The sequence below is a fragment of the Monodelphis domestica genome, chromosome 4 (assembly GCF_027887165.1).
Source record: "Monodelphis domestica isolate mMonDom1 chromosome 4, mMonDom1.pri, whole genome shotgun sequence".
In the NCBI taxonomy this organism is placed as follows: Eukaryota; Metazoa; Chordata; class Mammalia; order Didelphimorphia; family Didelphidae; genus Monodelphis; species Monodelphis domestica.
Window position 1 is genome coordinate 166,444,910 of NC_077230.1, and position 25,564 is coordinate 166,470,473.

The 25,564-nt window shown below is 34.8% G+C and overlaps 1 protein-coding gene across 10 annotated transcripts in view; it reads right to left on the bottom strand.

The window, feature by feature from the left end:
• RBMS1 (RNA binding motif single stranded interacting protein 1) overlaps positions 1-25,564 on the bottom strand; it is a 284,075-nt gene that overhangs the window by 161,626 nt on the left and 96,885 nt on the right. The window lies entirely within an intron of this gene.

The window sequence follows — 25,564 nt, forward strand, 5'->3', positions numbered from 1 at the left end:
TTAGGACTAGGAGATAGGATGAGGAAGGGGTGAGGAGGCATAGGAGATGAGAAAGAAAGACATGAACATAACCATGAATAAATTAGAATATATATGCAGAGCAATAAAAAGAAGTTGCTGTGAGATTAGTTTAAAAACAATCTCTACAAACTGATGAAATCAGAGAAAGTTTCATGAAGAAGACAACTGAGATGAGCCTTCAAGAATACCTAGAATTTCAAATAGTATAAAGTGAAAAGGCATTCCAAAGATACAAAATAATGTGAGTAAAGACAGAGTTGGGAAAGTATGGGATGCTTTGTGGAAATGATGAGCAGTGAGGGTTAGTTAGGTCTAAAGGTATGTAGTACAGAAAGGGAGGGAATAAGCCTGAAGTTAGGGTGGATGCTATAATACAAAATAAAACAGGTGCGCAAAAATATTAATCCTATGATATTTTACTGATATCATTCACTTTCTAGTTCGTGCAACACATTAAAAATATGAAAACAATATATGGTTTATACCACCTACAAAACAATAAATAAAACTTTGACTAAGTTGTTTATTACATTGCTACTAACGAAGTGCATGTGGTTATCACCTGATATTTTAAAAGATTTTTATGAAAGCTTCTGAGAAAATGGTGAAAATTTTGGGATTTTTAAAAAAAGACAGAGAACCAATAATAACATTTTTGTCCTGGAAAAAATTAGGAAGGAAATGACTGACTTCCTTTTCTAAATTGTAGCATTAAAGCAGAAGAATTTTCTCTGGAGACTCTTCCTTTATTAGAGATGAGAATCCTAAAGAAAGTCTGACAAGTCTTATATTGCAGTTGTCCCCTTATATACAATACAACATGAAAAAAGGTATTTTATTAGAACAGTGTTCATCACCACACAATTTGGGAAGGGAGTTTGGGTAAACAAACCAAACAAACTGTTAAAGTGATTTAATCCTAGAAAGGACCTGTCTTCTTTCATTCAAGAAATAGGGTAGTCAGTAGATAGAGAGCCAGACCTAGAGACAGGAGGTTCTGGATTCAAATTTAACTTCACACTTCCTAGTTGTATGAAACTGGGCAAGTCACTAAACTCCAATAGTCTATTCCTTAATGCTCTTCTGCCTTAGAACCCATATCACTTCTAAAACAGAAGGTAAGAAAGAAGAAGAAAGGAAGAAAGAGAGAGAAAGAAGTAATTAGAATTAAGTGAGGTTTTTTTTTTTTTCAAATCTTCACTCCTTCACTCACCTTCCTCCATAAGGGCATAAATATACATTTAAATAAATATGCTTCTGTGTAATACTAATAATGGGTTCAATTCTTATAAAATGTTACGGTTTATAAAGTATTTTTACAAATTTAATTTCATTTCATTCTCATAAAATACAGGCATTATTATCTTTCTTTTACAGATGAGGAATCTGAAAGTTGAAAGACTTCATGAAATTACTGAGTGTTGAAGCCAGGATTAGAATTTGAGTCTTTGCTAAATCCAAATCCTCCTCCCCCAATGAGGAGTATTCATGGTAGCATAAATCATGTAATCATGTAGCAATGCACAACCAGAAACATATGTTCGTGTAAACCAGGCTTTAAATTGTCCAGGGGCTTTTAAAATGTTTCTTAAAACTTGGCTCCAAATTGCATATATATATATATGGGAACCAGAAGCTTTATCTAACTATTATAAATTCTAACTCGATACAGCAGCTATTAACATACCGATATGTATACAGCTATATCTTTAACAATGTAAACATATAAGCATACAAGGACAATGATAACTGCAAAGCTGTTCTGAATTTTACTTTTGGATAGAAATGCTCAGAAAAATAAGTGCACCTTTTCCAAGAGACGTTGAACTCTGCCTCTATACCCTAAATCTCTTCTCCCCCAATCTCTTTAGGAAGAAAAAAATCATTACTCTCATACTTTCTAAATATTTCTTCCTTCCCCAAAGTCTACAAACAATAAACATGCTGAAATGTATTACCATTTTTTTAAAAGAAAAAACAAAAACAAAAACAAAACAAAACTTTCCCTTTACCCTGCTACTCCCCTTTCATTTTTCTCTATCTCTTATACCATCTTACTTCCTCCCTTTACGGCAAAACATCCAGAATTACTCATCTGTATGTACTGCCTCCATTTGCTTATCACTCACTCAACCTTCAAAAATTTTAGAAATATGGCTTCCATCTGGACCCCTCTTAAACTACTTTCCTAAAGGTCATTAATGACCTTTTCATTGGAAAATCCAATGGCTTTGGTAGGGAGGAGGGTAGGAAGTTCTCATCCTTCTTGACCACAGAAACATGTGCTTTTATTGGTTACTCCCTTCCTCTCTGACCCCAAAATATCCCCTCCCACTAACTTCTCTATTTCTGTTGATAGCACCACCATCCTGGAAACTATCCAGGCTCAAAACCTCTGAATCATCTTAGCCTCTTCCTTCTCTCTAATCCTTCACAGCTGCCAAGTCCAATGGATTTTTACCTCTTCAAACTCTCTCCTCTCCTTCTCTCATTTCCATAAATTTCTGCAGTGCCTATCTGATTTTCCTTGCTCAGTAGCTCCCCTTTCCTATTCAACCTTCATACTATTAACCAAATACCCTCCTTAATACTCCACTCTGATTTACACAAAAACAAAACAAAATAATTAGCAGTACCCCAGTGCAAAATGAATTAAGTATAAACTTCTGCCATGAGGAGACAAAGTGCTATGTAATCTCTCTTCAATCTATTCTTCTAGTCTTATACTCATACTACCCCCTTTAAGTACTAAATCCTTCCAGGTAATTAGACTACTCTCCAGTCAAAATTAATTTTCTGCTCCCTTCCCATCTCCCTACCTGTATGTGTACTTTCCTCCATACTTAGAATGAATGAATCCTCCTTCCCACACTTATGGCCCAGATCAGGTATAATTACATCCTCCTACAAAAATCTGTTAACTCTATTCCAAAATCAAAACAATTGTCTATAGCTTCTCACCCTAATACTCTTCCTTTGAGCATTTATCAAACTTATTCTTATATAATAGTTTTATATTCTCTCTCTCTCTCTCTCTCTCTCTCTCTCTCTCTCTCTCTCTCTCAATCCTGTGCATGTATAGAGTGTAAATTTCTTGAGTAAAGTCTGTTAGAAGCATCTTTACATCCCCAGTGCCTTACATAGAGTAAATGCATAGTAAATGGTCTTGGTTGAACTAAAATACATTGAATCCGGTGACCCTAAGGAACAGCCATAAGATGTTTAAACATTAGTTTGCTCAGATTAATATGGGTATATAAATGTGTGTCTCTCTAATTAGCAGAGTGACCTTTCTAAAATAACTAAACAAATCTAAAGCAGTTTATCAACCTCTTTAAAAACAGTGGAAACTTTTGAAAATAAATTTTCCCTAGAAAATTGTTTCCTTTTTATTATAAATACACAGTAAACAAAGGAATATGATAGACAGGAAGATAATTGAGTTTATAATCGGCTTCTTCCACTAAATTTACCCATAACTTTTTGATGATGGGAAACAAGAATTGCTATTGGCTGCTATATACCTTGGGGGGAGAGGGGCTGTATCTTTAGTCAATCAATAAGTATTTATTATGTGCCTACCTTGTAGTAGGCAAAGTAAATACAAAAACAGGATTGAGTGTCATTTCCCCCAAGAAATTTGTAGAATCATCTAGGGTCATTCTCCAATAGTTTTTTTAGTAAAAAGAAAATGTCCAGAAAGGCCTTTTTTGGCAACAATAACTGTCCTATGAAATTCACTATATATCAACTGGTTAGTAGTTCAGTTCCTAAAACATCTGATAACCTCTCATGTCCCACGCCTATGTTTCCAGATCTTCCACAATGACTAAATACATAATCATACCAACTTCAAGCAAAGGACAAGCAATTTTTTCTGGACAGAATTATAATGATCATAATACTCACTTTTCTTAGGCTGAAATGAGACTTGTCTTGGCTCTCTTCCCAGACTAGTATCAGAAACTTGAGTCTCAATAACCTTCCCTCTCTCCAAATGAAGCTCTGTGGAATCTTTTCCCAAAAATGATAGGGTATAAATGACAGGTGGGCTTTTTATAAGACATAATTTGATGTCCGACACCCTGGGGGCACTTGACAAATGATGATTGATGGAAAGAATTATAATTCATGGAAAAGTCTGAATCTGAATAACAGTAGCAACCTGATTGCCTTTGGACACATGGATGTCTGTTTCAAAACAGATTAATCAGAATTAGTATAAGCCTTCATTAAGGTTTAATCAGTTTGATCTCTTGCATTTGGTAATGGACACATCTGGTTGGGCAGTTGCTAGTCATTCTTGCTGGGAGGCACTTATTAGATTTTTCCATAGAAAAATGACACTTTCACTCCAAATCCCATAAAGTTATTTTTAACTCTAAGGAAGGGAGGAGTGGATTAGGGGACTGACTTTTACTAAAGGTATCTCATGGTTTGACAAAGTCCTTCTAGGTTTGAATTAAGTAAAACTTTCTAAAGACGAAACTCATTGAAAGGCATCATTCTGATCTGAGAGCACAAATTAAATACAAGTAAAAACATCCTAATGAAACATAAGTATGATTAAGGTCTGTCCTGAAATTCAAATTATAGTTTCTACAGGAGCTGTCACCTGAAATATGTGCATTGAACCATAAATCAAAGGTGAACATGAAATGCTAATATATGAGAATAATCATGTCCTAGAAACTGAATGAATTTCTGGATCTTACTAAAGTCTTAGTGGAATATGTTGGTTTGCTATATTAATATCATTAAGTTGCCATACTAATTTGCTTCACTAAAGTCACAACCTGATACTGCTAAAATAAGGTATTTGGGAATTATATAGTTTTAGCATTAGGAAGAACTTTAGAAATTCGTCTAGTCCCATGTCATTCAAGGTCTCTATAATAATTTATGCTTAGAAATTTGGGCCATTATTTAGGGTTTCAGGGAGAAGATCAGGCATTTAAATGAATGAGACTAACCTCTAGGTCAGGAATTCATAAATTGGAATCGAGACCTCTTTGTGGTTCAGTTGAATTCAGGAGATCTGAGCTGCATCTAGCTAAAGCAAATTGGTTTTTGCACTAAACCTGGCACCATTATAGTGAGCCCCACCATCCTCTGCCAAATGACAAGGGGCCACTGGGCTGCAAAAAAAAGGAGTGAACTGACCCAAGTGATAAATAGGGCAGGTCAAAGTGACCTAATTGTGACCTTGCTGATTGGCAATGAGGCTTGTGAGAAGCCTCTGCACTTTTAGCACTTTTAACCTAGTCTCAAAAAAAAAAATGGGGAAGAGTTGGGTTTTAGATGTAAAATCTATTGGCTCCAGGAGAGGAGCTGATAGATAGGGAGAAGTTGAAAATTGGAGAGGAAGAGAGTATGAATGAAGAGTCAAGCTGCTATAGAAAAAGGGAGTGAAAAGATCAAGAGCACATGTAGATGTACTGACTGTGTGGCAAGGCAATGGGCCACCTCTTTGTTGGAGATGACGGTAAGTACATATTACCCTTTCTTTATCTCTAAAATGAGGATGTAAAAATAAAGGGCCCCTGAATTTTCTTACAGCTACAGATTGCGATCTTTGATCCTATGATTCTTGAAAATGGACCAATAGCCTTTGTTTGAATGCTTACAGTGATGGGGAGCTCCTCACTTGACAAGGCAAACTATTTAATAAGTTTTTCCATATGTTAAACTGAAATAAACTCTCTGTAACATCCCAAATCTGAAGCCCAGTAACTTACCCAAGATTATGTGGGTGGTAGTGGCAGTTTCCTCTTCCATAAAGTGATGATTGGACTATGAGATCTCTAAAGTCCCTTTCAGTTCTAAAACTATGATCAATTCACTAGTGTTAGATATATTGTGTTATAATGAAAAATGGAGACTCTGAAGTCAGGAGACCCTGTACAACAATACAACCAATGCTGTAGCCATGGGTCAGTTGGAGCACCTCTCTGAATCTGTTCCCTTAATTGCAAAGGGGGAATAGGGGTAAAATTGACCTCAGAGGTTTGTTATGAAGTATTTTGTAAACCCCAAAGCATATACAAACCTAGAATTATTATTAAATCTAATCTCTACTCTATGTTGCAATGCTTTTAGAAATGTAATGATATTTTGTTGCACCATAATTATGAATATGCAGAATTGAGAAAAACATGGGAAAATTTATATGAACTAATGCAGAGTAAAGTAAGCAGAACCAGCAAAAGAGTATGCAATAACAATGTTACCAGGAAGTAATAAAACAAAACTCAATACTATGTAATTATAATAAACAAGTTTAGAAATGCTTCATTGCAAAGGTGGAAGATTATGAATATAGAATATTTTATATAGTCAGGTGCAGATGAAATTAGATTTGCTAAACGATTTTTTCTTCTTTTCTTTTTTAAAGCATTGTTACAAATGATGTTTTAGTGTTACGGAACAAGGAAGAGAGATTCATATATATATATATATATGAAAAAACCCTGCAAAAATTAAATTGAAAAATGTATATGCCTTCCAATTACTCTCTTCCTAAGGTAATCTTTCCTCTTTCAAGTATTCTTTTTATGACACTATTTCTAGCCTTTACCAATCTCAATACCTTCTCTATATTCTGCAATATACTTCAATTTGTCAGTGTACCTCTTAAAATGAAATGTTCAGAATTGGATATAATATTATATATGTGGCCTGACCAGGTCAGAGAATACTCAAACTTTGATCAAAATAAGAATTTACAATGTCATTAAATACCATCCAATTCAACTGCCTCATTTTTATACATAAGTAAACTGAGACCCAGAACAGATAAGTGTATTTTCTGAAAAAACATAGCATGTTAGAAGGGGAGAAGTAACTAGAACCCAAGTCTGTCTTTTTCTCTCACTCATCTTCTGTTTTTGAACCAGTAGTAAGTATCAGTTCCAAGGCAGAAGTGGGTAACTGGAATTAAGTGACTTGCCCAAGATTACACAGCTAGAAAGTGTCTGAAGTCAAATTTGAACACAGGATATCCCATCTCCAGGCTTGGCTCTATCTATTGAACAACCTACCTGCCCCCCCCCCCCCCAATTTCTCAATTGTTAGTAAAGTGCTTGTTCCAATACACCAGGAGTTCCAAAAGAACTTGACTACAATATAATAATATTGATTCAATTCATAGATACAAAGTTATTTTTAAATCAATGATCTAAATATAAGGCACTTGGCTAGTACTAGCAAAGAAAGTCTAAATTTGTCACAACCAACATTGTTTTACTAATGTCTCATTGATCTGCAACAGCATACATACATACATACATATATATACACATATATATATATACATACATACACACACGCTTTAATATATCTTTCATGCTGTTTTCAATCAGCAATGTTGGTTAGAAGAGATATAGCTTAGCTATCAATCAAGGTTTTAGCTAAATCTTCATAATTTTATCTGTGTAAATTTACTAATGGCAACAAACCTGCAGGCTTGTTGAGAGGATCAAATGAGATAATATATATAAAACTGTAAATGTTAGATACTATATAAATGCTTATTTCCCCTTCCTCCATCTCTTCCCCAGTTTGGCCTTCTCTTATGTTACCTGATCTGTATCAGGCTACTATACTATAGGAGATTATAAAAGAGTAGCTCCCAGCCTCCAAAATGCATTTAACACTTTTCAGAACACACACACAAATTATAATCACCTGGCTGAATGTGTCTAGAGGAGATTATTGTTCAGTCTGAGAGTGACTAGATGGCCTCTGAAGTCTCTTCCAATTCTGAGATTTGGGAATCTGATCTACCTCACCAAGTTTTCAAAAGAGTCAAATAAGAATGTATATAAAGTACTTTTGCAAGTTTCAAACACTAAATATCAGTTATTGTTATTCTTCTTCTAGTAGATATAAATGCAAAAACCTTTATGACAGCATTACTGTCAAAAAAAAGTCACAGAATCTTTGGCTCCTACAAAGGAACTTTCAAAGCAGTTTCAAACAGGAAATGAATCCTTCATATTATGATTTAATTTGCATTAAGATCCAGGGGCCCATTCCTCCCCCATCAAAGAAAGCCTGATGCTTCTGTGGGTGGCAGAGTAATGCTCCAACTTCTAAATGCAAAGAACATGGTTTCTCTTCAGCCTACCTGAAATCATGGCAAATGAAACACTATTCTATTTGCAATCTATATTAATTTGAAAGAGTGAAATGGAATGAAATGATATTTCAAAGATCATACATTACAACTTGGAAAAGCTTCTTGAAGGAGGTAGATCCTGAGTTGCAACTAAAAGAGGAGGGATGTAGTTTGGCAATTAGACAAAGGTTGCTTATGCATTTATGACTGCCTGGAATGTGACTGCCTGGAACTTTGGCAGCTGAGAGTGCAAGAAAAGGAGAAAAAAGGACAGACTGTAAGTAGCAATAAGAGGTAAATCTGGCTGGAAAATATACTTGCATACAGCAGAAAAAGAAAGTCAATTGAGCTTATCAGATATTTAAAGGCTTTGGTCAAAATTTACAAAGCACTTTTCTCTATCTTTTAAAGAGAAGTATTCCACACAACCTGTTCCTTAAAAATAAACCCATCTCTATGAAAAAAATTCTTTTCAGCAAAAGTTTTTCTTGCACCAAGTTAAAAAAAAAATTAAAAAAATAACTCCAGAATCCCTATCAGCTCTCCATTATCCATTGATTACAAAGCACAGATCAAATGGCTTACATATACTGCTTTAAGTTTCATAAAACATTTTACATACATTACCTTTTTTCATCCACCTAACAACTAGTTTTAATGGGTTTACAGATGAAGGGACTAAATCCCAAGGGAGTTGAGAACTGCAGAAGTCAAATATTACAAAGCAAAGTAACTAACAAATATTAGATTTAGGAGAACCTGGCTTCCATAAGTTCAATTGTTTCTATTCTACTGAGGAAAAATGAAATGAATTTTTGAAAATTTAGAAAAAAGTTACAACTTATAATACCCCAAGTCTTAAAAAAAATTAAAAGTATGAGTAACTAATTACAGAATCATAGAATTCTGGCATTGGAAAAGCCCTTATTAGTAATCTCATCTAATCAGAGCAAGAATCATGTGAGTTTGAGGGGAGAAAAAGTCTTTATTTTTGTGATGTAGCTTAAGGCTTAAAAATATAAACCAGGAGTGGGAGACTACGGGTGTGTAAACATTAAATCTGTGATATCATGGTTAGTTTTGTTAAACCATTCCCTCCCTCCCACCTGCTTTCTAAAAAAAAAGAAAAATCTAAGGCTGAAGAGTGATAAAGGCTAGGTAATTGGAGTTAAGTGACTTGCCCAGGGTCACACATCTAGGAAGTACCTGAGGCTAGATTTGAATACAGGACCTCCATTTCCAGGCTAGTGCTCCATTCACTGAGCCACCTAGCTGCCCTGTCCTCTTTTTAATAAGGAATAAATCCTGAGGAAGAGATATGTTGGGAAATGTGTTTGATAAAAAAGGTAATAATAAAATTAATTTTAGTTCCTATACAGTATGAATTTTACAATTAATATAAACCAAATTTTAAAATGAAAGCTTTAAAAAAAAATCCTGGTAGGTCCCGCCTTTGCCTGAATTAGATTAAATTTCATTTCCTTCCATTTCTCTCAGGCGTCCTTTGGTGAAAATGCTAATGACCAATACAATAGCCGAAGGCAAGAAAAATAAGAGAAGAGATTATCTATGAAATGCATAATCAGCTCCTAAATAATCACCAGATGCATATTATGTATCTGTGTATGAATATATCTATATATTTAATTATTAAATAATTTCCCTAAAATTAACCAATCCCTACTTTTAAAATAATTGATCATAGGCACTATTTTACAACCAGAAGGCACACATTTAAATGGAACATAATGAAAAAAAAAAGAAGTCATGTTAGAAAATGTAACTATACTATTTAATTTTCATTTCTTTAAATGATCTCTAGTATTTCTGTATCATCCTTAATGGGCTAACACCAAATGTAGTACTAAAACATGGAAATAACTAATGCCAAACACAAGAAAGCATTTATTCCCCATTCTTATTTCTAATATTTTTATATCCTAATAAATAGATTATTAGATTAAAATTAAAGAATAGGTCAGTTATAAAGAAAGACAACACTCAAGGAGCCAACAATCAGTCAGAATTCTGAGCAACCAGTTATATCCTAGAATCAAATCAAGCACAGTTGCACCATGGGGGAAGTTCTTCAAAGTAACTTACACGCAGATCTGTCCCTGATCTATATAGAGTAGACATTAAAAACAATTGTTCTCTTTCTGATATAATTTGTCTTCTGTGAACTTTGGAAGAGAAATCTGTGACAATCCCATTTATTTTGTTTTTGAGTGATGAGAAAAACTTCTCTCAATATGGGGAGAGTGAAGTAAGCTAATTAGTTAACTAAGAGATTATGTAGGAATAGAGTTAACACACCAAATTGCAATTGTTTGCAATCAAGATCAGGATGTTAGAGTTATGGAATGAAAGAATGAGAGTTCAGCATACCCAGGTAAGTATGTCAATGTTATGTGGACTGGAAAGTATCATCCTTTTTTGATTTGGATAATAAGCATCATCCTTGGTAGCATGGGCTCTAGGCCCTTAAAACAATGGGGTTTAGTATAGGTCTGGGGCACCTGGCATCAGATAAGGTGAATTCATAATTTTGTGACTTTGGACAAGAATTTAACTTTTTGAATTTGTAAAATAACAAAGTAAACTAGATCACCTCAAAAGCTGGTTCTAACTCAAAATCTATTATTATAAGTTTTAAAACTGGGGTACCAACAGTTCATCCTGGGCATTTTTTATGTATGTTCTTGTAACTGCAGACTACTCTTTCCACTGCATATACTCATATATCTTAAAAGAACTGATGATCTCACTGGGATGGTTGATCCTTCAAATCCAAACCAACAAGCATTTATTGTTTTACGGTGTGCAAGTCACTAACATTAGACACTGGGGATACAAAAACAATATAACCTTCATTAATACAAATCATATCACAGCCATACCACTGCATTCAATGAGGTCTTTATCCATGTCTCTCCATAAATCTGCTGAAAAATCTATCGAATATGTTAGTACTTGCATTTAAAATACTAGATAATTTACCATCTTTTCCTCAGTGAATACCTTGCACTGCTCAGGTGGTTTATCTTTTAACTCATAGGGGGGAAAAACTCTAAAAAATTCTTATATACTATAATAAGAACAGAAAGGAGGCTGGAAAGAGTGTAGGCTTTTAAGATAGAACCCCAGGATATGATAGCAGTTAGAGAAGGCAAAGAGTGTTAAGACTAGGAGATCCCTGAGGTCCTTTAATAATCTCCAGGGGAATGAAAGGTGGTGGTGGGGGGGGGGAATTTATGTGTTTTTACACTTAAAAAAACCAACCAAACAAACAAACAAACAAAAACAACAGATAATTCTCTGTTTGTAAGAGGTCAAATCACTATGACACCATATGATGCTTAGTTGAACATTCAATTCAGGCTACTATAATTTAAATTATCATCAGTACTACATAGGATTTCAGTTTTATACAATGGTAGTTGATGCATTCAACATAAGTTCCCATGCTTTCTTGATCAAAAAATTCATTAACCTTTGAAGGAGATTTGTAACTGACTCTTAATTAGTGATGGGCAAGCAGACAGATAAATGCTTAATTAGTCACTGAAATGTCTTTTCCAATAAATAACTAATGATACTTAAACATTAATATATTTTAAAATGCATAGCAGTAAGATGTATATGAAATGAGCAGATCCAAGAGAATGCTGTAACCAATAACAACAATAATGTAAGATTATCAATTATGAATGTCTTAACTATTATCAAGAAGGCAAGGATCCAGGACAAATCTAGGAGATAACCACAGCCATCAAAGGTACAGACAAAATCTGAATGCAAATTGAAACACCATTCTTTACTTTACTTTCTACATGGATTTTTCTCTAGTATGAGCATTATGTCTTCTTTCATGACATGACATATTACATGATAATATATGTACAACCCACATCATATTAACTGTCTTTTTGAGGAGTTTAGAGGAATGGAGAGTTGAAAGAGACCATGGATTACAAAACAAAGTAATATTAAGAAATTGTATTAACATGTAATCTAGAAAAAATTAAATTTATAAAAAGAGAAAAATTTAAATTGCATAGCAGTATAATGCATATAGATATTACATAAAAGCTTGCAAAGACTGAAGAGTACTTGCTTTTGCATAATATGTTATGCCTAAAAGACCATAACTATAAATATATGCATGCTATTCAGGCTTCAAAAAGGAACCAACTAATGCATTTCTGGTGGAGCCATGAAAAGATCCAACCATTCTGGAGGGCAATTTGGAATTATGACTAAAGGGCTATAAAACAATGAACATCAGGATGGAGTCAAGATGGCCATTTAAAGCAGCAAAAGTTCAGACCTCTGAAAACCCTCCCTTACCGATCACAAACTGAATGCTTCTAGGGGACTGAAAAATCAAACCTAATAATAAGAGAGAGCCAAGGAACCCTCCTGCTGGACTCAATTCAAAAGGTACAACCACCAAAAGCTGGAATCCAAGAACACTCGGGATTAAGGGGAAGGCAGAAGGAAGGTCCCAAACCCCCACCCCCACCCCACCCCGCCACCTAGAGCACTAAGCCTCTAGCAGCAGTGGGAACCTCTGGTCGGACAAAGGCACTGGTCTGGAGGGTGTACCTTGCGGGCAGGGCTCTGCCAGGCTTAGAGTATTGAACACAGGTAGTGGGAAAGGAGCTTGAGAGGGAGCGCAGAGCTGGCAGCCTGGTCAGAGCTGTGGAGACCCTCCATATTGCTCCAGAATTCCAGGAGGTTTTGGCTTCAGAGCACATCCAGCCCAACCCAGCTGAACTTAATCCCATCAAAAGTCTTCAGCACTCAGGGAAGTCCAAGCTCTAATACCCCTCCCCCACAGACTGCTGGACTGTAACACAATAAAAAGCTTCCAGAGGACAGGGAAGCTCAAAACCCAACACTCCTCCCCCACAGACTGCACTGAGAGATCTTCTGTCAAAGCTCCAAGAGGGGAGACTGACAGAAAAAACACAAAAACCAAAAAAAAGGAGAGGAGCAAGAGCTCAGACAAATACCGGGTGCAAAGAAGGGGTAAATATGAGCTAACAACAGAAAAAGAAGAAAGAAATTACATCAATAGCTTCTGTACAGGCAACGAAACAAGAGCAAACAGAACAGAGGAGGAGGCAAGCAATAAAACTGAAATCGCAGTGAATTGGATACACTCTTTGGAAGAACCCAAAATGCAATTCAAAACACAATTAAGAGAGACTGAAGACAATTGGGAAAAGAATTTAAAAACTAAGATAAGTCATCTGGAAACAGGAAATAGTGTCTTGAAATCCAAAATCTTGAAAATGAGGCAAAGGAGATGAAAGATGAGGCAAATGAGATGAAAGATGAGATAAAGAGGATGAAAGATGACCTCCAAAGAAAATCAGACCAGAAGGAGGATGACCAAAAAGCCAGGGATGAAATCCAGTCTTTAAGAACCAAAATACAACAATTAGAATTAAGTTACCTCACAAGGCAGCAAGACACTACTAAACAAAACCAAAAGAGTGAAAAAATTGAGGAAAATATGAATCATCTCATTCACAAAACAGAAGATTGAGAAAACCATTGAAGAAGAGACAATTTAAGAATCATTGGTCTACCAGAAGACCATGACAAAAGAAAAAGCCTGGACATAATAGTATGGGAAATTATCCAAGAAAACTGCCCTGATATTCTAGAACAAGAGGGGGAAAGTGGAGATTGAAAGAATCCACAGATCACCTCCTGTACTTAATCCCCAACTGACAACACCCAGGAATGTTATAGTCAAATTCAAGAACAAATTCAGACGTAAGAAAAGATATTACAAGCTGCCAAGAAGAAGTCATTCAGATACCACGGAACCACAGTGTGGATGACGCAGGATATGGCTACATCCACACTGAAGGACCAAAAGGCATGGAAGATGATATTCTGGAAAGCAAGGGAACTAGGTCTAAAACTAAAACTGACTATATTCTTACAGGGGAAAGTATGGTCATTCAACAAAATAGAAGAATTCCAATAATTTATAAAGAAAAGTCCAGAACTGAACACAAAATTCGATGCCCAAGCACAGAACTCAAGAGAATCATCAAAAGGTAATTGAAAAAGAGGGGGAAAATAAAAACAAAACAAAATTTAAAAACCAAACTTTTTTAAGGGACTCAATAAGTTAAAATAGGTATCCATATAAGAAAAGAGGTCATTGGTAACTCTTAAAAACTATTATTATCAACTGGGCAGCTAGAACAATTACAGTTAGAGGGAACAGTGACAAACTTTATAGGATAAAATGACAAAACATAAATAGGTATGTAGATATATGTATGCATAAATGCATATACATGTATATATAAATACATACACATATATACACAACTAGAGCTAAAAAAAGAAGTCAATACTAAAATAAATGGGAAAAGAAACAAAAGGGGATAAATTTATATGTCACAAAGAAGCTCATGGCAGGAGGGGGGGAGAACATCAATACTCTGGAAGGGTAAAGAGATTGTAGATACGAAAAACTCAACTCTTACGTGCATTGAAATTGAGCCAAAGAGGGAAGAACATTCCAATCCATTGGGGCAGAGAATAGATTCGTGTTCTATAGGGGAGTAGAAGGGTAACAAACAGACTGGTGGGGAGGGAAGCAGTACAAGGGAGGGAGAGGGTGGGGGGTAGTTTTAGAAAGACTGCAAGGAAAATAAGGGGGGGATAAGAAAGGAGGGGTTGGAAAGGGAAGTAAAATAAGAGTGGAAACTAGGCGGATTTATTATAAACATTGGTGTAGAAGGAAATAGTGAAAGAAGAAAAGGCATGACAAGGAGTAGAAATCAAAATGCAGGAAAATACACAGCTAGTAATCAAAACTCTGAATGTGAATGGAATGAACTTATCCATAAAACACAAGTGAATAGCAGAGTGGATTAGAATCCAAAACCCTACCTTATGCTGTCCACAAGAAACACACATGAGGAACACCTTATGCTGTCCACAAGAAACACACATAAGGAAGGTAGACACACATAGGATAAAAGTAAGAGGACGGAGCCAAATCTATTGGGCATCAACTGATAAAAAGAAGGCAGGAGTCTCAATCATGATATCTGACAAAGCCAAAGTAAAAATAAATCTAGTTAAAAGAGATAGGGAAGGTAATTACATCCTGATAAAAGGCAGTATGGGACAATGAAGAAATATCAATACTCAACATGTATGCACTAAATGGCATAAGATCCAGATTTCTAAAGGAGAAACTAGGGGAGCTCAAGGATGTAATAAGATAGAAATACTATACTAGTGGGAGACCTGAACCTTTTTCTATTCAAACTAGATAAATAAAACCAAAAAATAAATAAGAAAGAGGTAAGAGAAGTAAATGAAATCTTAGAAAAATTAGAGTTAGTAGATATGTGGAGAAAAATAAATAGGGACAAAAAGGAATACACCTTCTTTTCAGCTGCACATGGTACATTCACACAAATTGACCATGTATTAGGGCATAAAAACATTGCAAACAAGTGCAAAAGGGCAGAAATAATAAATGCAACTGTCTCAAATCACAATGCAAAGAAAATAATAATTAGTAAGGGTACATGGAGAGGTAAATCAAAAATAAATTGGAAATTAAAGAATACGATTCTCCAAAACTGGCTAAAGAACAAATCATAGAAACAATGAATAACTTGACTGAAGAAAATGACAATGATGAGACATCCTTTCAAAACCTATGGGATTCAGCCAAAGCAGTACTCAGGGGGAAATTTATATTCTTGAGTTCATATAGTAACAAATTAGGGAGGTCAGAGGTCAATGAATTGGGCATGCAAATTAAAAAACTAGAAAGTGAACAAATTAAAAATCCTAAGAGACTCTAAACGAACACTCTAATGCAAATATTAACAACATGGCAATGGGTTCACATCAAGAACACATATGATACCCCGTGGAATCACGCATCAGCTATGGGGGTGGGGAGGAGGAAAAGAAAATGATCTTTGTCTTTAATGAATAATGCATGGAAATGATCAAATAAAATACTATAAAATTTTAAAAAATTAAAAAAAGTTAAAATTTAAAAAAAGTTAAAAAAATCCTAAGATGAAGACTAAATTAGAGATCCTAAAAATCAATGAAGAAATTAATAAAATTGAAAGACAAAGAACTATTGATTTAATAAATAAGACAAGAAGCTGGTACTTTAAAAAACAAATAAAATATACAAAGTATTGGTCAGTTTAATTAAAAAAAGTAAAGAAGAAAATCAAATTGACAGTATCCAAGATGAAAAGGAAGGCCTCACCTCTAATGAAGAAATTAAGGCAATCATTAAAAACTATTATGCCCAATTATATGGCAATAAATATGCCAATCTAGGTGATATGGACGAATATTTACAAAAATATAAATGATCTAGACTAACAGAGGAAGAAATAGATTACCTAAAAAACCCCATAACAGAAAAAGAAATTGAACAAGGCATCAAAGAACTCTCAAAGAAAAAATCCCCAGGTCCAGAAGGATTCACAAATGAATTCTATCAAACCTTCAAAGAACAACTAATCCCAATATTATACAAACTATTTGACAGAATAAGCAAAAAAGGAGTTCTATCAAATTCATTTTACGACACAAATATGGTACTGATCCCAAAGCAAGGCAGGTCAAAAACAGAGAAAGAAAACTATAGACTAATCTCCTTAATGAATATAGATGAAAAAATCTTAGATAGGATACTAGCAAAGACTCCAACAAGTGATCATGAGGGTTATTCACTATGATCAGGTAGGATTCATACCAGGAATGCAAGGATGGTTCAATATTGGGAAAACCATCCACATAATTGACCAGATTAACAAGCAAACTGACAAAAATCACATGATTACCTCAATATAGATGCAGAAAAAGTCTTTGATAAAATACAACACCCATTCCTATTGAAAACACTAGAAAGTATAGGAATAGAAGGGTCTTTTCTAAAAATAATAAACAGTATTTATCTAAAACCATCAGCCAACATCATCTGAAATGGGGATAAACTAGAAGCCTTCCCAATGAGATCAGGAGTGAAATAGGGATGCCCATCATCACCTCTATTATTTAACATTGTACTAGAAACACAAGCAGTAGCAATTAGAGAAGAAAAAGAAATTGAAGGGATTAAAATTGGCAATGAGGAGACTAAGCTATCACTCTTTGAGGATATGATGGTCTACTTAAAGAATCCTAGAAAATCAAGCAAATAGTTATTCGAAATAATCAACAACTTTAGCAATGTTGCAGGATACAAAATAAACCAGCATAAGTCATCAGCATTTCTATATATCTTCAACCCATTTCAGCAGCAAGAATTAGAAAGAGATATTCCATTTAAAATCAACGTAAACAAATTAAAATACTTAGGAATCTATCTGCTGAGACAAACACAGGAACTATGTGAACACAACTACAAAACACTCTCCACACAATTAAAACTAGATCTAAACAATTGGAAAAACATTGATTGCTCATGGGTGGGACGAGCTAACATAATAAAAATGACAATCCTACCCAAAATAACTTACTTATTTAGTGCCATATCCATTGAACTACCAAAAAACTTTTTTACTGAATTAGAAAAAAACATAACAAAGTCCATTTGGAAGAACAAAATATCAAGGATATCCAGGAATATCATGAAAAAATATGCAAAGGAAGGTGGCCTTGCAGTCCCAGATCTCAAACTATACCATAAAGCAGTGGTCATCAAAACATTTTGGTACTGGCTAAGAGACAGAAAGGAGGATCAGTGGAATAGATTTGGGGTAAATGATCTCAGCAAGACATTCTATGATAAGCCCAAAGAACCCAGTTTTGGAGACCAAAACCCACTATTTCATAAAAACTGCCGGGAAAATTGGAAGACAGTATGGGAGAGATTGGTACACAGAGACTGGTACACTGTGGTACAATTGAATGTAATGGACTTCTCCATTAGTGGCAATGTGGAGACCCTGAACAACTTGGAGGAATCTATGAGAAAAACCATTATCCACATTCAGAGGAAACACTGTGGGAGTAAAAACACCAAAGGAAAACAACTGCTTGAATACATGGATTGAAGGGATATGGTTGGGGATGTAGACTACATGAACATGAAAATAGGTTCTGATCAAGGACACAAATCATACCCAATTAAATTGTGTGTTGGCTTGGGCAAGGGTGGGTGGAGTGGAGGGAGGGAAATAATGTGATTATTGTAACCAAGGAATAATGTTCTAAATTGACTAAATAAACTAATTCAAATGGGAAAAAAAAACCAATGCATATCCTTTGATCCTATAATAATACTACTCAGTCTGTATCTCGAAGAGCTTTAAAAAAGGTGAGGGAAAGGACCTATTTATACAAAATCTTGATAGCTGTTCTTTTTTGTAGTGGCAAAAAATTGGAAAATTAAAGGGATGCCCATCTATTAAGAAATCACAGAACAAATTGTGGTATATGATAGTGATCGAAGACTACTGTGCTCTAAGGAATGATGAACTGGATGATTTCAGAAAGAGCTGGAAAGACCTTTATGGACTGATGCAGAGTGAAATAAGCAGAAGGGAGAAAACCCTGTACCACTGTAACTACAATACTGAGGAATGATCAACTGTGATAGACTTAGTTATAAGCAGTACAAAAATCCAGAACAATCCTGAGGGTCTAATGACAAAGAACACTATTCACCTCCAGAGAAAGAACTGTTGGAATCAGAATGCATAGAATTTCTTTAATTGTTAATGGGTTTATGTTTTGAGGTTTTGGTTTTATAAGATTACTCATTTAAAAAAATGAACAGGGGGCAGCTGGGTAGCTCAGTGGATAGAGAGCCAGGCCTAGAGATGGGAGGCCGTAGGTTCAAATCTGGCCTCAGACACCTCCCAGCTGTGTGACCCTGGGCAAGTCACTTGACCCCCATTGCCTAGCCCTTACCACTCTTCTGCCTTTTATTGACTCCAAGACAAAAGGTAAGGGTTTAAAAAAAAATAAAAATATATATGTTTTGCGTTATAAAAAAGTATAATGTAGATAGGAGAGGGAAGGGAAAAGAGGAAAGGAGGTAAGTTCAATCAGATAACTTAGGAAAACATGTGCAAATTTGTTATTACATGTAATTGGTAAAAAAAATTAAAATATAGACTCAAGGAAACCTTTTTGGCTATGGCTATTATGGAAACTTATTTTTTTGGATGGAAACTTATTTTTTTGGACTATGTGGGTTAGTGAGGAGGACTTAAAAGTTTCTTGTTGTTCAAATGGAGGGGCAGCTTATGAATGCATGTAAAACAATGAATGCATTTAAAAATTAAAAAGTAACCAACTACAATATTATAAAATGATTCACTACAACCAAAAGACTAAAAAAACTTAAGGCAAAATTTGTACATAAAGAGAAAGGGAGGATGCCTTAAGGCACAAAAATGATTAGTTTAACATATTCAATTTTTTCCCCTACTCAACTGACATCTGAAACCAGGCTTTTGAGTTCTCAAACCCAAGATTTTAATTTTGTAAATATATGAAGAGAATACAGAAATTGACAGATATTTATTTAGTTTCCTCAAGGTAACAAAGAACGCTTATTGAAGTCTTATTGTACGCCTGTGCTCTACCAAAAAAAAAATAAATAAAACAAGAAAACCCACAAAGCAACTTGTATAATACATAAACAATAATTCAATTACAAAAAAATTCTATTGTCGTTTTCCATACATATAGAAATCCAATGACCTTAACAAAACAAACTAGGATGTGATAGATCCATCATTATGGATGGATACAAATGCCCACTTTTTTGTACCACTATTCTTCCAGATATATTACTTGGTTGTAAATCAATGAACACTATAATCTATGAAGAATCAAACTTCTAGACAACCAAAAAGGTAGCAGTGACAAAAAGTGGTTATAGTGGGTTGTATAATATTTCTAATAATTCTTTTTGTCAAAGTAATTGTGTTAAAGGTATCCAAGGGAAACATGATTAGAGAAGAGGTAGGCTAGTCCTGCATTGATCAGAAGGGATAACACTGAAAGCATGAGTGCTTGGATAGTATGTAGCCAATGTTACTAAGCTTACGGGATAGGTTACAGCGCACTGAGTCTTTTGAAAGAATACAGATAACTGCACAAAATAAAAATGGGTGGGCTGAAATCTGTTCCTCTGGCAGGAAGTATCCACATCAATGGCATCACAAATCTACTGAATTACAGGAGCATATCCCATAAAAAAATAAAAATGAGACAAAAGAAAACACTGAATGGTGACAAGGAAGCATGGTGAAGTGAAAAAGTACTGGGGAGTACTGATTTCTTGCAATTAAATCAAGAGATTCCTTTATAGTCCTGGCTCTAATACTATTTGCTTGACCTTGGTAGTATAACAAGATTTTCAGGTCGACATGATTTTAGAAGTAATTTAGTCTAACTCTCTCATTTTACAGATCAGAAATACTGGGGCTCTTTGAGATTAAGTGACTTTCCCAAAATCAGAATCAGAAATCTTGACTCCAAACCTTCTGGTTCCCAAATTCCAAGCTTTGTGATACCTCTCATGGCCTCAGTTGTACCATGACAAAGGGTTGATATTCTTCAAGGTCCCTGTTAGCTCTAACATTGCGTGCGTCTACAATTTTATTGACTAGAGTCTTCCATTAATTAGTAACTTTAACTTGTAAGACAGCAGGGGGAAATGGGCAAGAGGTATGAACTTAGGAACTGAGACCCATCAAATTAAAAGCTGGAAGGAACCATATAATTCATCTAATCCAACCCTTTATTTTAGAGATCAAGAAACAGAAGACTACGTAAAAGTAGTATGCTAATTTATCTATTGAGCTAGGATTCAAATGGAGGTTTTCCAAAGTCAAATTAAGTATTTTTTTTTTCACAAATCATGCTGCTACCTACCAATATTTTAGTATTAATTGGGCTGGTGTTTCTCTTTAACTTCTTTGACATATATGATCAGCGGTGAGATCACTAGGTCAAAAAGTATGAATGGTTTAGTAACTATTCCTGTATAAGGCTAAATAAACCATTATGGCCTGTTTCCGTCTTTCTTCATCTTTATCGGTTTGCATGGAGTGACATAATATCTCAAAGTTTTTTTTTAATTTGCATTTACTATTATTAATGACTTAGGATGTATTTTTATGTGATCATATAAAATATATAATCACTTATTGTACTTGTGTTAGTTCCTTATATGTACTGGATATCATACTTTTATTTGTGATATTTCATCCAATTATTTCCCATTCTACCATTACTGATTCACTTGTCTTCATCATTGATTTCATTCATGCAAAAGTGTGTCTATTTTATCTTTCATGTCTCCTCTGTCTCTTGTATGGTTAAGAATTCCATCCCGAGTCATAGCAGTGAAGGTAGCTGATCTTTATTTTTTTATGTTTTTCTTGTGGTATGACCATTTTATATCCAGATCTCATATCCATTTTAAGTTTATTGTGCCATATTATGTTAAATATTGGTCTAACCTAAATTTCTGCACAATTGCTTTCTAAGCTTTCTTAATGGTTCTTATCAAAAAGGAAGTCTTTCTACCAGTAGTTTATGTTCCTGGGTTTGAATTAAAAACTGGACAACAGTTTTCAATTGATTCAGTTTCTTGCTTAACTGGTCTGTTCCTCATAGCCAATATTCCAGTTTTTTCTTTTAACCAGTACAAAATATTTTTATGTCTAATTCTTTTAAATTTAGTTTGACATCTTTTAAGTATTACATTTTGGAAAATGGAGAAACCTCTTTTTGGAGCAGTTTTTTTTAATCCTTTATAACAGGATGATGAAAAAGTAACATTTGTAACATTTCTCAGTTTCAATGAAAGCACTTTGGCTGGCAAGTTTCTTCATAATAAATTGTGAAGACATTTATAATCCACCACAATGTATTTCCATATCACACATACTACAGTCTCATGATTAGACTGATCTTCATGACACCTGTGTTATTTCTGGTCCAAGATGTTTCTTCTAGAGATGCAAATTCATTTGTTTCATTCCTGAACCCTTGGATATGTGTCTGTGCAACATAATGGCATGCATATAGTTGTAAAAAGAAATAAAATGAACACATTGTTTGATTTTTTTCTTTTTTAAAAAATCCTTATGTTCTTAGAATCAATACTGATTCAAAGGAAGAAAAGTAGTAAGGAACAGCCACCTGGGATTATGTTTTGTGGCCACAGTCACACAGTTAGGAAGTTTCTGAAGACACCATTTAACCCAGAACCTCTCATCTCCAAGCCTGGCTCTCAATCCACTTAGGCACCTAGCTGCTCCCATTTTTCAAGAAAAAGAAGAATAACAAAACCCTGAGAAATCGGCAAATCAGTTCATTTAGCTTGCATTTAAACCAAAAAATTAGAAGTATACTGTATTATATCAAGAGAATGCAATATAAAAAACAATGGCATCATCTCACATTCTGTAAATTGAGCCTGCCCTGAAGCTGTAAGGACATTCACCCCTCAAAGTAAAAGTAAATAAGATGCAAAGAGCATTTTTAAATAACTGTGGAAAATATCCAAGAGAATTCTCCATTCCTTGATGAAAAAAAAAAATCCCCTTTCAGACCTTTGATTTGCAGTCATTACACAGTGGGGTAGAAGAGAGAGCACTGGATTTGGAATCAAAGGATATAGATTAGAAGTCAGTCACTTAACTTCAATGAGGCTTCAGTCTCTTTATCTGTAAAATGAGGGTATTAGACTAGATGATCTTTTATGGTTCTTTCCAGTTCTAAATCCTATGTCCAGGATTATTTTGGCTTTTGTGTAGAGAACAGATTGGAAAGAGAAGAGACTTCAGAGAGAGAAACAATTACAACAGTTCATGTAAGTGGTGATAGAGGGGCTAAACCAGACTGACATGTAGAACAGAGAGCAGATTCATGCAACAGCAGTTGTACAGGTAAAATCAGTAAGACTTGGCAATAATTTGGATAGGGAAGGAAAATGAAAAGTTTGGGATGACTTTTCATAACAGTTATAAGCCTAAGTGGGAAGTTGGTAGTGCCACCAGGGGAATTAAAGAAGTTAAGATTAGTAGGTTTAATTTAAAGGTTGAAGATAAATTCAGTTTGGACCATATTGAGTTTGAAGTGATGGCAGAAGGAGGTTTCCTGAGTTCTCATCGAATTTATCTGGGACACAAGAAAAAGCCTCCCAAGACTGTTAAAAGCTGATGGTTACTACTCACTTCTAGTGGTTCATATGGAGGTTGAATAATACAAATAGAGAGTGCTTGCTAAGTTGGCAGAGTTGTGGAGATATATAAAGATGAGTGAGATACTCTCCTTGGCTTCATTCTGCTCATGTGTAGAACTGGATTTCAGGAAAGGGGTTAAGGTTGAATGAAAAGTTTAGTGAAATCATAGAACAAATAAGATAAAAGGAAATGTAGGAAAAAATTGTTGGGAGAAAATTCAATTCAGCATTCATTAAGTACCTACTATATTGCAAAGCACCAAGATAAAGATACAAAGACAAAAATGAGTCCTTAACTCAAGAAGCTTACAGTTTACTTAGAGACACTTGCATATATGCACAGTATATGTGCAAAATATTTCAACAAGACAGAGCACCAGTAACTATAGGAATTAGGAAAGATCTCAAGTTGGAGGGGGTACCCAAGATGTGCTCTGAAAGAAGATAAGGATTATAAAAAGTAGAGGTGAAGAGTACATTCAGACTTTCAGTTAAAGTCTGTGTGAATGCAAAGAGGCAAGAGATTGGCATATCATGAATATGGAACAGTTAGCACAGCTAGTTTGGCCAAAACACAATATAAATCAAAGAGACTAATATGAAGAAAGACTAGATAGCAAATAGGAGCCTCACTGAAGAAGACTTTAAATTCAAAGCTGAGATTTTTGTATTTTATCCTAGAAGCAATAAGGAGCTACTTAAAATTTTAGAGCAAGGGAATGATTTGGTCATTTTTGTGTTTTAAGAAAATAAATAAAGCAGCTATATATAAAGGATAGATAAGGAGGGAAAGTGTGGAAGTTACTAATTAAGAAGCTTTTATAAGTCTAAGTGGGAGGTAATGAGAGTCTGACATGCGTAGCTACTATGTGAATATGACAAATACTAGAGAAGTAGACTCAACAAGACTTTTCAACTAATTGGATGGGCAAATAGAAGAAAAAGGATTCAGAGTTTTAGAACTTAACATGATTGAGAAGTTTATCATATCATCAATAGAAACAGATAATTGATGTACTGCAATAACTTGACATTTATACATGTGACCTGCAACTTCCTCTAAATTAATATAGATTACAACTTATCTACATCTTCTTGTTGGCATCCTCTCATAAATTCTATGCAGGAAGACACTGAATTCTTGACAATGAATAAATACCAAAAGTATTCCCATCTGTTATCCAATATTCTTACCAGGTGACCAGTTCTTTTCTAATATTCCATCTCTCTGACACTATCTTTTATACCTTGTCTCCTTTATGACAACTGTTGGGAACATTTTGCAATCCATTCATGCCCACTATATACCTCTTCACTGACATGAAACACAACTTTAATTCTTCAGATGCTGGAATAGTCCATGACTCAACCTTACAGCATCACTAGGAAAATACTCATGTTAAAGGAATTGGCCTTTATTTTAAAAAGATCCTTGAGATCATTAAAAAATATTGTGTTAGGGGACAGCTAAGTAGCTCAGTGGATTGAGAGCCAGGTCTAGAGATGGGAGTTCCTAGGTTCAAATCTGGCCTCAGACACTTCCCAGCTGTGTGACCCTGGCCAAATCACCTGACCCCCATTGCCTAGTCCTTACCACTCTTTCTGTAGTATTGGTTCCAAGACGGAAGGCAAGGATTTTAAAAAAATTAAAAAAATATTGTGTCATATCCCAGAGGGAATCTAATCAAGCTCATTTTTTCCTGTTTCTCTTCAAGGTCCACTCACAATGTCTATCCATGATAATTATATTGATAGACTAGCTCTTTTAGTTGCCCATTCATTTACCTAATAGTATGGAAATAGGTATTCTTCATTAACTTGCTTTTATTTTTCCATGCAGTTAGGTCAAATTCATCAACTATGAATCTCATTTAGGAAGCTCATAATATTCCAAAGATTGATGCAATCAAGCACAATGCCATGTACAAGCAGGAGCACTTGGAGGAATTTTATCATCTAAGCAGCACAATGGACAGAGACCTAAATTTGGAGTTAGAATAGATTTGAGCTCAAACTTTGCTTCAGACTTAAACATCGTGTGACCATGAACATGTCTACAACTGCAATCTATATACCTCAGTTGCTTCTTCTGTAAAATGAGAATAACAATCTCAGCATGGCTTGGAGAATCACAGTTAAGTCATTTATGTAAAATACTTTACATTAAAGTGTAATATATTAGCTTT